Here is a 13627-nt window from a genome sequence, read left to right as displayed (position 1 = left end):
TTACTTCCTGCTCACGTCTGCGCATGTCTGGTCTCGAAAACGCAAGCGCGCAGACTCAAGTCCCAAGATGTACGCGTCATATCGTGACACTGGCGGCTTCGGTTCTTCAGATAAAATATTTTTACGTTTTCACCCGCAAGCGTTCTGTGTAAACAGGCCCTGAGCTTTCATTTTCTCAAGGGCTCAGTTTACACCGATTGAAATTTCTAGCCACCGTGTTTGTGTGTGTGTGTGTGTGTTTTTTTTTTTTTTTCAATTGCATTCCTTTCACTGCTCATTAATGGAAGCCGTCAATGACAATATTGGCTTTGAAGAGTGCTGTACTGTAGATCAAATGAAGCTCTTTGTTCAACATTGCATGAATTGTCATGCTTTTTGGGCAAACATATCAAGCATGGCTTTCAGCTTTAACTGGCTAAACAGAGCAGAAATTGTAACACCATTTGCACTTGAAAGTTCTTTATCTCTGCTTTGAAGCACGGTGACAGTTCGGCATAAAGGAGATGTGAGGAATCAAGCCCTCTAAATCACTTGTATTTTACACTTTGCATGAGATGTGTTGAAAGGCCATTTAGACACAAGGATAGCCAAGAGGTGAGAGCCTTTTGGGATTAGGGTAGTGTGTATCCCACTAAAAGCCTTTCACACCTATCGTTCAGACTAAAGAGCCATCCCTAAGGTGAAGACCACAGCTGACGCACAAAGCGGCCTGTGTTGAGCTGACACGGGATTAGATTTATGTCGGCATTATACCCATAGCACTATTCATGTGGCAAATATCCAAGATGAAATTGCTATTCAGACAGAAAGCATGGGAGTATGCCTACGGGCCATGTTTTCTCCAAGAATCCGAGGCTTGTTGAGGCTGATCAAGAGGCATTTTCTTTAACACGTCTACCCTGCCATGCCTGAAATGCCAAACAGATCCTGAAACATAACTCTTTCTCCGAAATGTAGTGCGCATGGCCTCGGGTCTGAGTTGCTCCATAACTACATCATTTCCATCCAGCTACCTTGTTGGTAAATAACATTGTTCATGACTGCCTCGAAGTCATATATGAGAGCCATCATACAGAAGATAACATAACTCAGGGCGCTTGAGGAGTAAAGTGACACGGTTACTGTAGGTTGCAGATGTCAATCTCACTCAACTACTGTTGAGCCTTTAGTTGGGCTGTCAGTGGGTTAAAGGTAAATTTTTTTCTCATTATAATATTATACACATAGAGAAGTAAATGGTATACTTTTAAACAATATGTTTATAAAAATAACAGAAGGAAATGACATTTAGTTCCCTTAAGTGTCACTGCAGCAATTACATATTTAAAACAGTAGTATCCTAACAAACCTAAACTAATTTTGACTAACTTTATATCATGTAAAAGCTTACAATCTGTAGTTTTCATATGTGGTGACTGATTTTCAAACTAAATTACAGAAGAGCCATAATCTATCAATTTGCAACAAGAATATTTTCATAATCAAGACCTTTATTTAGAAATAGTGATGGACATGAAAATCATGAAAGAATGGTAGAAACCTCACTTTGTTTTCATGCCAATATTTCAAAAGATGACATAGACTAAATATTTTTAGAGAAAAAAATGTCTGAAAATGTTTTAAATATAAAGAAAAAATGATATATTCACCATCTGTGATGTGGCAGTGAGCTATAACGCACATGTGTTCTTTTTATGTGATTATTAGAGGTTGAATTCATATGAAAATATGCCAATCTGCCCTTACTACTTCTGAATAGGTTGCCTACTTCATAAATGGTATGAAAATTGTGGAAATAATGGTACATATCACTCAAAACACATCTGGAAATGGAGGCGCTCTTAAATGGGCAGTAATGGAGTCTGGTTGTGTGTGACCTAGAGAAAAAGTTTGGTAGGCTACTGCGCCCAAATTAAATCTTACAGAAAGCTAATTTTTTTGAAAAGTCAACCTAAAATTTGAAACACAACTTGTTCAGAGTTTTAGCTTTGATTTTCTTGCAGTTTTAGAGACCACCAGGTTTTGGAAATATATATATATTTCAAATAAAATATGAATAATTCAATTTTAACATTTTACATTTTCATAAATTCAAACTTCTATAACTTTTTTCTGTTTCACTTCTTTCTTCTTCAGTACTTCACTTTCACTTCTTAATTTATTCAACTTCTGGCTGCCAAATGTCTTCTTTCAAACACCAACCAACACGTCTATTTTCCAAAGCATTCTGGGATTACAACCATTTAATTTCAGATTGTGCATTTTCATGTTTATTCAAAAAACTCCCAACTAAAATTATGTTCAAAGAATGTTTTACCAACGTTCCCATTACGTTATGAAAAAAGTTTTGTTTTGCAAAAGTTTAGAGAGCATTCCATTTGAACATTTTGCAAACATTTTTGCATGTTCTCTAAAGTTGTAACGTTTAAAACATGCAAGATAAACGTCCAACTAAAACGTTTCAGGAAACAAAAATGTTCCAATAACAACGTTCTAATAATATATTTGTGCTAACGTTTTGAGAACATTATTAAACACCATTCAATTACAGAATTAAAGACTCTATGAGCCACCTTTTTTACAGCACAACCAGTATAGACTGATTCCTGAACGAATGACTCTTTGTGAAGCGTAATCAGTGTACTCTAATTCCTGAAGAATGACTCTAACGAGACACTTCTTTTTAGTGAACCAAAAAAATACAGAGCAACTATTGCAGTCTGGTTCCCCAAAAAATGATTCGTATGATCCAGTTTGATTTATTAATTCATATACATTCATCACAACCAGCGTATACTGACTCCCGAACAAATGATTCTAATGAGTCAAATTCATTTTTAGTGAATCAAACACATACAGCAAATAACTGTACTTAAATAAATGAAGTGACTAATGGCTACTTATGAGCAGTTAAAGATATGCATTATGTGTTTTGTCAGAATTAGTAGTTCATGATAATAAATATTTAGTATTGTAGTGTTTAGTATTGTAGTATTGTAATTCTAGCAATTGGAGTGCTCTAAAAATACAGTGAAATGTCATTAAGATGTCTGCGCATATATATAAGCCATTAAGAAACTGGATGAGAATGTGGAATCATTACATTTTTTGTGATTCCAATTCCTTGTTGAGAGACTATTTTAATACATTTTTTGCACAGGTTAAATGTTAAAAATGTCCATATTTATATTGCCATTTGCACCATGCAACATAATTTAAACAGCTTTACTAGTGTACTATTTTCCAAGCTTTTCAAAAACGGCATGTTTGGCCGTGTGCATCATGACAAAAGTTATCACCACTGTGGACTCAAGAGTTCAACGTGAATTATGACAAATTCTGCCTGAGAATTCAGAAACCCAAGCAGCTTTACGTAGTTGGCCGAGTCACATTCCCTCAGTCCAGAGATATGATTTCCATAACCAATTAGTTCACATAAAAGCAGAAAATTCAGACTCTACCCATCATTCTTAAGCCTTAAACTGGTCTTTTGGGTCCGTTTGAGAGCTGTTGCAATATGCAGTTGTTGGGGAGGTAATTAGTGTATAAGATTTACATGAGGCTGGAAGTGTGCTTTTTGAATACCATGAAATATTAATAATGCAAGAGCAGACTTGATTTACTTTTGCTGTAAGAGATGCAAGATGCAATGTTGCAATAACGGCCCCTATAGTCAACTGCCAAGATCACACATAAAGTGGATTTGAAATTGCTTGGTCTGGAAACTCTAAAAGTCTGTGAACTCTCTTAAAGCTGCAGTTCATTGTTGCAAAAACATTGCATGACGTAAGGTAGAGTCAGGCCAAATCCAACCCAAAGTGGCCCCCATTTCCTGCTTGTTTACGTGGCCTCAAACCTCCATCCCATTCCCAAGTGCAGGGTCTGTGTTTTTGACACGTCAATTTGTCACATTTACCCCAAAGTCAGAGATCCAGGTCTCGGAAAACACATTTTAGCATTACTCCACATTGCAACTGAATTAGGAGCAATGTTCCCTCTCCACGACCATCTGTGCAGTTTCCTAATGAGTTCAGACCTCACGCTGGACATCAATCTCAATTAAACTCTGATGGTTCCAAATCACCTATGGCCTGGATTGGGATTTGACGATATGATCCAACTCCCTCCGAGTATGAGAGATTATTGTTCATTTTCTTTTGCTCAGTTAAAGATACAGGGGCTAGATGAACCACCGTGGCCCGCAGAACAAAGCTTGGCTGTGTCCGCATGTGGCTGAACACCAGCGGCCGAGTCGCGAGCCAAACAAGGAGAGTCTGTGCGAACGTGTGCGCGACGGCTGAAAGCGAGCTGCAGACACAGTTCTTTCTTTTAATACATTTTAACGAGAAATTTGGCATTCCGACATAGCTCGGCCAAAAAAAGTTGAGCAAGAAGACGGCGGTTCTTCGACCCTGCTATGTTTACACCGTAAAATGAGGCACTTAAATGGAGATTAGGTTTGTTTATTTAATGTATAAACACTCTTGATTTATTATTTGGTTTAGGGGGGGCATGGGTGCGCTCTGAAATCATTGTGCTATTAGGAAGCATGGACAATTTAATCAGAACCTATTAACATGATGAATATGATGGCTTTAGCAAGGAATACATTGAGTGCTAAAGGAAATGAGTTATTTCTGTCAATCTAAGGGAATATTAAATGGAATGAATGGACCGTAGTCCGTACGAGTGGTTTTACATGCCTCTGGACAAGAAGCCTGAAGCTGAAGGCCACCGATATACAGGATGCTTTTACAGCCGGCTAATTAGACTAATCCAGGCTGGACTTCTTCTCGAGGATCATAATTTATCAACGAATGTACAAGCTACTTCACATCAACGTCAGCGGACAACGTTTTAGGGGCTTTTTACACCTTAAAAAGAACTATAAGGTGACTTATGAGCCTGTCAGATGATACGCAGCCTGCAAATAAATAACATACAAAACCAAACACTAAGGCATTCTGGAAAAGTAATTTAAGTTGAAAGATGTAAATATAACTAAATGATTTTTTCAGAATGTGTTAAGTATAATGGATATGTGAAACAATGAAAAAAATCTATCCATCGATCCATCATCAACCCATTTGCATATCCACTCATCCATTCATTCATCCATCCATCCATCCATCCACCCACCCACCCACCCACACACACACCTACCTATTAATTAATTAATTAATTTGTTCATCCATCCATCCATCCATCTATCCATCCACCCCCACTAGGGTTGGGTATCGTTTGAATTTGAACGATTCTGATTCCGATTCCTTGTTTCGATTCCGGTTCCTAAATATTCTCGATTCCGATTCTTTTAAGAGGCAGGGTCAAAAAAGTTTAGCTAACCTTGCTAACCAACGGCCTTTCTGAAGGAAATAATCCTTTCTGAAGGAAATACTCCTTCTGTAAAAATACTCCTTTTGTCACAAATTTTGCATTTTGCCGAGATTTCGTTATTTTTAGAAAAGTGAAGCCACACTTTGGATCGCCGACGTAAGGTACTCATGTTCGACTCACGTGGTTATGCCAACACTTCCGGTAGACGCTTCTTCGTTGGTGTTGTTCAGCGGTTTCTTCTTCCGCTCGGCGGACTGTGAATATCGAAACTAGGAATCGAAATTTTAACTTTTGAACGATTCCGGGAAAAACGAAAAGTTAGTCTCGGTTCCAATCGATACTCGATTCTCGATACCCAACCCTAACCCCCACCCACCCATTCATCCATCCATCAATCTATCCACCCACCCACACACCTACCTATTAATAAATTTGTTCATCCATCCATCCATCCATCCATCTATCTATCCATCCACCCCCACCCATCCATCCATCTATCCATTCACCCCCCACCCATCCATCCATCCATCCATCCATCCATCCATCCATCATCCATCCATCCATCCATTCATCCATCCATCCATCCATCCATCCACCCATCCATCTATCCACCCGTCCATCTATCCACCCACCCACCCACACACCTACCTAGTATTAATTATTTTTTTCATTCATCTATCCATCCATTCATCTATCCATCCACCCCCACCCCACCCATTCATCCATCCATCTACCCACCCATTCATATATATATATATATATATATATATATATATATATATATATATATATATATATATATATATATGTGTGTGTGTGTACAAACCAGGCAATTGTTAGTCTAATAATACCATTGCTAAAACAACATTTGCAAAGCATTAAAATGCGAACTAGAAACATTTCAACTAGTGGTTTCGGACTTTTAGACCCCACTTTATAAAGTCTCCAGAATTTAAACCAAAAATGCTCCAGCATTAAAAGTTGTATGCTTCTTTATTTGTGCTGTTTGGTATCAGTATTAGATTTGCTTACCTCAAGTGGCTTTAAGTGGGTTTCTCTCTCTCTCTTTTTCTGTGTGTGTGTGTGTGTGTGTGTTGCATGTCAAGAGTTCCATCTGGAAAAGAGCTCTTTGCGGAAGCACAGTTTGAGGAGACGGGATTGTTATTCATTTCTTTTTCTGGAGGAAGAAGAGCTTGCCAAGTATCCATTTCTTTGTCCCAGACGACTGCCGGAGAAGAGGATATAAAAACAGGAACCGCAAAATTTGTGTAATGGTTTTCATCTGAGCCCTAAACACTCCACTGTGTTTGAGCAAAAGTGTGTTGTGTGTTTGGGGGTCTAAAGGGGACACGAACTGTCCAAGGGATTTATCAAGGGTTCAAAGGATGCAGAATTTACCCCCCAAAAAAATCAAAGAAATGAAGGGTTAGATTTGTGTGTGAGCATGGCCATTTGGAGAAGTGCAAGAGATAGAGGCAATAAAAAGGAAGAAGAGGTAGCTATTAACTATAAATATGATTTAAGCAAAACCATTGTTTATGCAACCCTTTTCTTTCAGTGGCTAAAAGCAAATGCACTGCAATAAGTCTTGATATTGTTTGCAGAGTGCTGGTGATTTCATCTTATCTGACTGAGACAGAAGTCCATTGTTTTGAATAATTTTACAACGAGAGTCACTTGATGTCTCAACTATGTTTATGAAAGGATCAGCAAAATGTGTTTGTATTCCATATTTTCTTCCATATCCAGTGCTTTTCACAGAGCAAGAATAAATTAAGCTTCAAACCCCATAAATGTTAAATCTCAGCACATAACCTTGTTCTACAGTCATGAATGATAAAGTCCAATAAACTTAAACTGAAAGAGTCACATCATTTCTTGGGAGGCTCCTTTGACTATCACAGGCTGTTGCTAGTTTAGGTAGGTTCAGTTCTTAAGTATTCTGAATGTTTTGAGTGTGTTGCTATGTGGTGGCTAGGGTGTTGCTGTGCTGTTACAAAGAGTGCTTAAGTATCCTAGCAACAGCATGTCATATATGTGGTTGAATGTGCGCTTTACTGCTTTGCTAGGTGGTTGCCATGAACTTCCTAAGTGTTCTGAGTGTTTTGCTGTGTGGTTGCTAGGGTGTTACTATGTGGTTACAAAGGTGTTCTGAGTGCTAAAGTATCCTAGCAACAGCATGTCATAAACATGGTTGAATGTGCACTTTACTGCTTTGCTAGGTGGTTGCTATGCACTTCCTAAGTCCTCTGAGTGTTTTGCTACGTGGTTGCTAGGGTGTTACTATGCGGTTACAAAGGTGTTCTGAGTGCTAAAGTATCCTAGCAGCATTTGTTCTGATGTTGCTGAATGTGCACTTTACTGCTTTGCTAGGTGGTTGCTAATCTGTTCCTAACTATTCTGAGTGTTTCGAATGTGTTGCTCTGTGGTTTCTAAGGTGTTTCTATGCTGTTACAAAAGTGTTTCAAGCTCTTCACTGCATTTCTAGATGGTTGCTATGCACTTCCTAAGTGTTCTGAGTGTGTTGCTATGTGGTTGCTATACTTTTACAAATGTGTTCCGAGTGCTTCACTGGTGGTTGTTATGCACTTCCTACGTGTTCTAGGTGTTTTGAACGTGTTGCTATGTGGTTGCTAGGGTGTTGTTATGCTGTTACAAAGGTGTTCAGAGTGCTTCACTGGTGGTTGCTATACACTTCCTTCTTTCTGTCTGTTTTGAATGAGTTGCTATGTGGTTGCTAGAATGTGCTGTTACAAAGGTGTTTCAAGTTCTTCACTACATTGTTAGGTGGTTGCTATGCAGTTCGTAAGTAATCCGAGTTTTGTGAATGTGTTGCTCTGTGGTTGCTATGCATTCCCTAATTATTCTGAGGATTTCGACTGTTACTTTGTGGTTGCTAGGTTAGTGCTATGCTGTTACAAATGTGCTACAAGCGATTCACCGCATTGCTAAGTGGTTAAGTGTTCTGAGTGTGTTGCTATGTGGTTGCTAGGGTGTTGCTATGCAGATCTATGACATTTCTAGGGTTTAATGGGTGGTTTTATTTTACCATAAATTGCACAATTTTTGTACTGTTTATGAGATTTATTGTGTTGCTTGGGCATTCTGGGTAGTTACCAGGGAATTTTTAATTTAGCTGCCAGGGTGTTTTGGCTGATTTCTTGCTTTAAGTATGTGCAATACTAAATTACAAAGGTATTACCCAAGGTAGTTTTGTCACAAAATGTCACACTGTGCTAAAACAACCTCTACATCTGAAATGATGAAACATTTTAGCAAAGCTGAAGAGGTTATTAAATCCGTTCTGCCGTTGATTGTCTTTCTTAATTATCTTTCCAGATTTGGCATTCAGAATTCATTCAAAGAAGTGACCCTGCTATCAAAGCAAAAAAACAGAGTATCGCCAATGCTATTCACAAGCAAATTAAGGGCAAAGATTTCATTACTTCGAATCTGGCATTCATCCTTGGTGGAAGTGCGAGAACTGTTAAACGATGCCAGGCGAAGCCCATACAGCTTGGCCCCCGGGCTCCAAGATACTTTTTTTTTCTTTATATGAGGCCTAAACTTCCTATGAGATCTGTCCGACCTAGCATAATGACTGTGCATAACCTGCTTTAATTGGGCTAACTGGCTCCAGAGTCAACTGTTGTGGTTTTGAAATGGCCCCCCTCCACCGTCCCCTTGTTGCATTATCAAAGAATTTGGTGCACATTATAAAATGCCTAATTACAGGGCGCTCTGTGTTTCCTTCCGATGCCTAGAGCTCACCAGGGGTCATTATTACTTGGCTCCATGTTCGCATGTGCATCCTTGCGCTCATGTTTTTTTCGTTCTTTAACACCCATTCTCGGCCCTTGTGGTTAACTCCAACACACAAGCAAACAAATATACGGTTTCACTTCCTTACAAACGCGTATAATTGTAGGCTACTTATACAACATCCACTCAGACATTCCCGTGACTCTCTGTCAAATACGTTGGAGATGTTACCTACTGTGACTAACATGTGTTCCTGAGCACAGACTGACACTCTGTGGCTTTTGGTTTTGTTTCAAGCAACAACATTGAGTCAATGGAAATAACAGGGGTTGGTAAAATATAGAACAACTGCGAAGAGGAGAGTGGTTTAACATCGCTATCCAAAAGTGGATCATAAAATAAACTAGATTTTCTAAAGAAAAATGCCTTGAGGAATAATACTCATAATGAAATGACATTCTGTGACGAAGTCTAAGACTTTCTGTATTACTACAAAAAACATTACAATAAATGGCAAGTTATAATTGAAACTTCAATCTCTCTATTTGCGCGTCTCTTCCAACAAAATTGTCTTGGACCACGTTGAAGCCTGAGGTGACAGCGGAGCTTATCTCCCAGAACAAGAGGAGAAAGAAACGACACCGGGAAAGGAAAACGTCAAGCAACTTTATTAAGCCCACAAATTCATGTCACATTGAGCTTAGCTCAAAGCTAAACCGTCTGAATGCATTTTGTCCATTGCTTCCTCTTTATCTTTACAGACGTGTTTAAGCTTTTGTTCGAGGTGCTTTGGATGGAGGCGATTAGGCAGTCTAAGAAAGAGAAAGACAGCTGTTCCTTGAAGAGGTAAACTTGGAAATAATCCCAAAGACTTAGGCAAAATTATTATTTTTGGTTGTATTTTTTATTTTTAAAAATTGCATTGATGCTTGAGTAATTTGCACAAGGGTTCTTTTTTTTACTGCAAAATCAAAAAATAAAAATAAGTAATAATGTAATAATAAAAAATAAGCTTTTTCAGAACCATTAAGACTTTGCTAACCATTAAGACTTTGCTGCTTTGTTTTACTTTACTAACAATATTTTCCCGACAGTTAAGCAGATTTTCATCCAAAATTGGCATGACTGAGATTATTTTTTCGAAATCAATAACAGTGTTTTATAGGTTGATCATTGAAATATATAATTAATAAATGTTGCTTTACGGTAATGAGAATGAGATATTTTCTTGTGTAATGGTTATGACGATTGAAGCAAGTTGCTTTTATCATTTCATATACGACCCCGGCATTTCTTGACAGTTTCCATGTGATTCCCCCTATTCGTTATGTGTCTAATTCTAAAAGACTTTTCCCCTGGATCCTCGTCCAACCCCCTTCTCCCATTTCCTCATGGACCCCATTGACAATGTGTGACCAAGGGAATCTGGGCGTTCTTGGGCAATGGGAGTCCCCATGACCAGGCACAAAGCCCCCTGTCAGTTACCTTTTCACCTTTGGCTGGTGAAAAGGAGGCCCCGAACAATAGGGGCCGCTCAGCTGGAGATGGTGGAGTCTCATGGGTTTGGGAACTCGCTCACTCTCTGCTCGTTTCCTCTCTGACTCTCCGTGTTCATTCGAGGCCACCTCAAGGTGCATTTGTTCACCCCCTCCTTCTGATAACACAGAGGCAGCCTTGCCTGTTATTGCTTTGCAGCCTGTTAAAAGAAGAGTTGCTAGAGAGACAGACAGACAATGTGTCAAGGGGGGTACTTGAAGAAGCCTACATTCTCCTGTGGGAGTACTTCCTATTAGCCCACAATGGTCCATACATGAAAAAGTGTCTTTGTATGGAAGCTATTTCCATGCTAAGTAAACTTGTTGTATTGGTGTCTTTTATCCATGATAGATCGGACTTAACTGCGGATCAGACATTGTGTTTTCTTTTTTCTCTTTTGTGTATTTACTTTATGTTGTTCAGACTGTATTTACGTTATGTTTAATAATGAAATAATATGTCATTGTAGTTTCTAGTCTGACATAAGGGCAATTTGCATATGCTTTTCTATTTACTATAATGCATGCAATTATGTGCAATTCTGGTGTTAATTGTCTGAACAAACACAACATATAAACAGGCCAGCTGTTCTTTGTGTCTCATGCCACTAGAGAGCAGTAATAGACCCAAAGATATGTTTTTCTATTAAGTTCAATTTATTATATATTTGTAAAGTCAGTAAATTGTCTGTTGGAAAACCATCAAAATTAAGTGTTAGCAGATATTAAACAGACGGTCTATTAATACTTTACTAATACTCTATTGAGAATTAGTTGACATGTAGGCCCTCTAAATGTATAAATTGTAAGGGAATGTTTTCCCTTAGTTAGACTATCTTAGACTATCTTTGAGATGACTACAGCTACGCAATAAAGAACTTCTGCGTGTAAGATACCTCAAGAGTCTCCTGGTCTGTTGCGTGGAAGAAGAAAAACTTCACTACAACATGTAGGTGTTATTGTTGTCAACAGATTGTCTAAAGGGGACCATTCAAATGGTGCTAGTACCATTTGGTTATTTAGAGTTTAACACACTTTGTGTAACTTAGAATCATGCTAAGCATGCACACTCTGAAATATTGCTCAAAGGTAAGAAAATGCAAGCCTAAAAATCTCCTGCATGGTGGCAGTGAACCACTGCAGAAAATTACACTGTTATATGTTTTGAACAGGAAAAGTTGAACCCATTGCAACTCATTAGGCTTCACTTGAAAATGTACCGTTAAAAGTCTTCAAAAAGAGAAGAACATTTTAAAGTTATAAATATATGTGTGCATGCATAGTAAGTTGAGCAACAGATCATTTCTCCTGTGAAAATGTTAAGGCCGTGAGTGATTGAGTATGAATGAATATATTGATTTGAATTAGTCTGTTCTCTCTACTCTATAAGGGATGATTTTGTTTAGGACAAAAATAGTGGAATGGGAGCTAATCTTGAAAACTGTTATTATAAACTATTAATTAACATTATTTGGAATAATATTACTTAAAAGCTGTTGTTGGGACAATAAATAGAGGTAAGGGTTGAACCTTGCTTGAACCCCATATTCATATACCTCTCATTATTATGATATTGATGATTGTATTGTAGTATTATTATTATCATTACATAAACTGTTTATGTGATTCATCTGGTTTCAATTTGTTTTAATGACCACAAAAAATGGATTAAAAGTGTTTCAAGTGCAGTTTGACTGAGGCGGTAACAAGCTACTGTTGTCGTTATCACTTTAATTTATCATATTTATTTGTTTAAACCCTTTCTAGTTGACGTTAGCACGGTGTAACTAGAATTTAGATTTCATGAAACGAACCTGACAGAAACTTCTTTTAAAAAAAAGTCAACCCAAACCTCTTCACCCGAAAGTCATTGATCAACAGTGGGCACAGTCTATGTCTAAAATGTGGCGTAAACAGCTATTTTACTGTAAAAAGTTCACTTAAATGTTACAATAAGACGACCTTGAAGAAGAACTCAATGGAATTAGTGTGTCGGCTCTTTGAATTGTTTGATTAAACTAAAGCGTTCGAGTGAACCGAGTCGCTAAAATTAATAAGACGTCCGTGTGCTAATGTTCTGACACACACACATAGGGAGTGAATGTTGAGTCCTGTAGAGCCAATGAGCTGGGACCGGATACGATATATCCTCTGGGACAACAGCTACTCTGTTCACCCCCTTCACTTCCACATGACGCCATTTACAGCATAAACCCGACCTCCTCTCCGGAAAGAAGAAAAAAACAAGAGCTGAAAAACTTGAAAGCAGCACAGTGTGTGCCATGCAGCCAAACATTCAACTTGGGAACCGCAACTCTTCTTCTTAAAAAGTCTTCAGCGTTTTCATTCTTATTTTTCTATAAACTCTGCTCATGTTGTTGGATTCTGGAACTTATTTTGTTTTTGGCATAATTCGCGGTTTAACAACACAAGTTAAACTACATTACGTTCTGCTTGGAATAAAATTCTGACGTTATTGTTTCGCGCGAGTTGCGCGAGAAAAAAAAAATACGCGAATACTAGGACGCGCAAGTGTTTGCGTTCATCTGGATTTTTGTGAATGAATCTCCCAATGAACTGAGGAATAACCAAAGAGAAATTCCTACTAGTAGGATATACTCTTCACAACACAAATAGGGGGTTGAGGTGGTGAGATCACGGTAAGTGACCTAGATCAACTTTTTGCAGTGGATTTTGTCTCGATTTTAGTTTTGTAGAATTTATTTGCGTGTGGTTTATTTAATCGCCCTTTTCTATTAGTTCGTGACTTTTTCCAGTGCTCCGCGCCATTCTTGCAGCTGTGCAAATAGTTGCCATACGGCTCTGTTCCATGCGTAAAAAACAACAACTTTGGCTTACTTTTCATTTAGCTAAAGTTGCGAATCGCTTTTGAAAAACGTCACTTACAGCTGCACGTTTATTTCGGCCCATACAAAGACCCACTAAGCATTATGATAAACTTTACACATTCACTTTGCCTCATTTAAAGTTGA

At 38.2% G+C, this 13627-nt stretch overlaps 1 protein-coding gene across 3 annotated transcripts in view; it reads left to right on the top strand.

The window, feature by feature from the left end:
- spry2 (sprouty RTK signaling antagonist 2) overlaps window positions 1-13627 on the top strand; it is a 154469-nt gene that overhangs the window by 137633 nt on the left and 3209 nt on the right. The window contains exon 2 of one of the 3 annotated variants that reach the window (XM_089132546.1): window positions 9861-9945. The exons of 1 other annotated variant lie outside the window; for it this stretch is intronic. The gene's annotated coding sequence lies outside the window, so the exon portion shown is untranslated. Of the gene's footprint in view, window positions 1-9860; window positions 9946-12803; window positions 13295-13627 lie in introns of those variants that run through there. One more of the 3 variants, XM_039648336.2, reaches the window with a different exon arrangement.

This window comes from Pimephales promelas, chromosome 6 (genome assembly GCF_988280905.1).
Source record: "Pimephales promelas chromosome 6, fPimPro1.hap1.1, whole genome shotgun sequence".
NCBI classification, from domain to species: Eukaryota; Metazoa; Chordata; class Actinopteri; order Cypriniformes; family Leuciscidae; genus Pimephales; species Pimephales promelas.
This window is presented reverse-complemented; position numbering and strand designations above follow the sequence as displayed.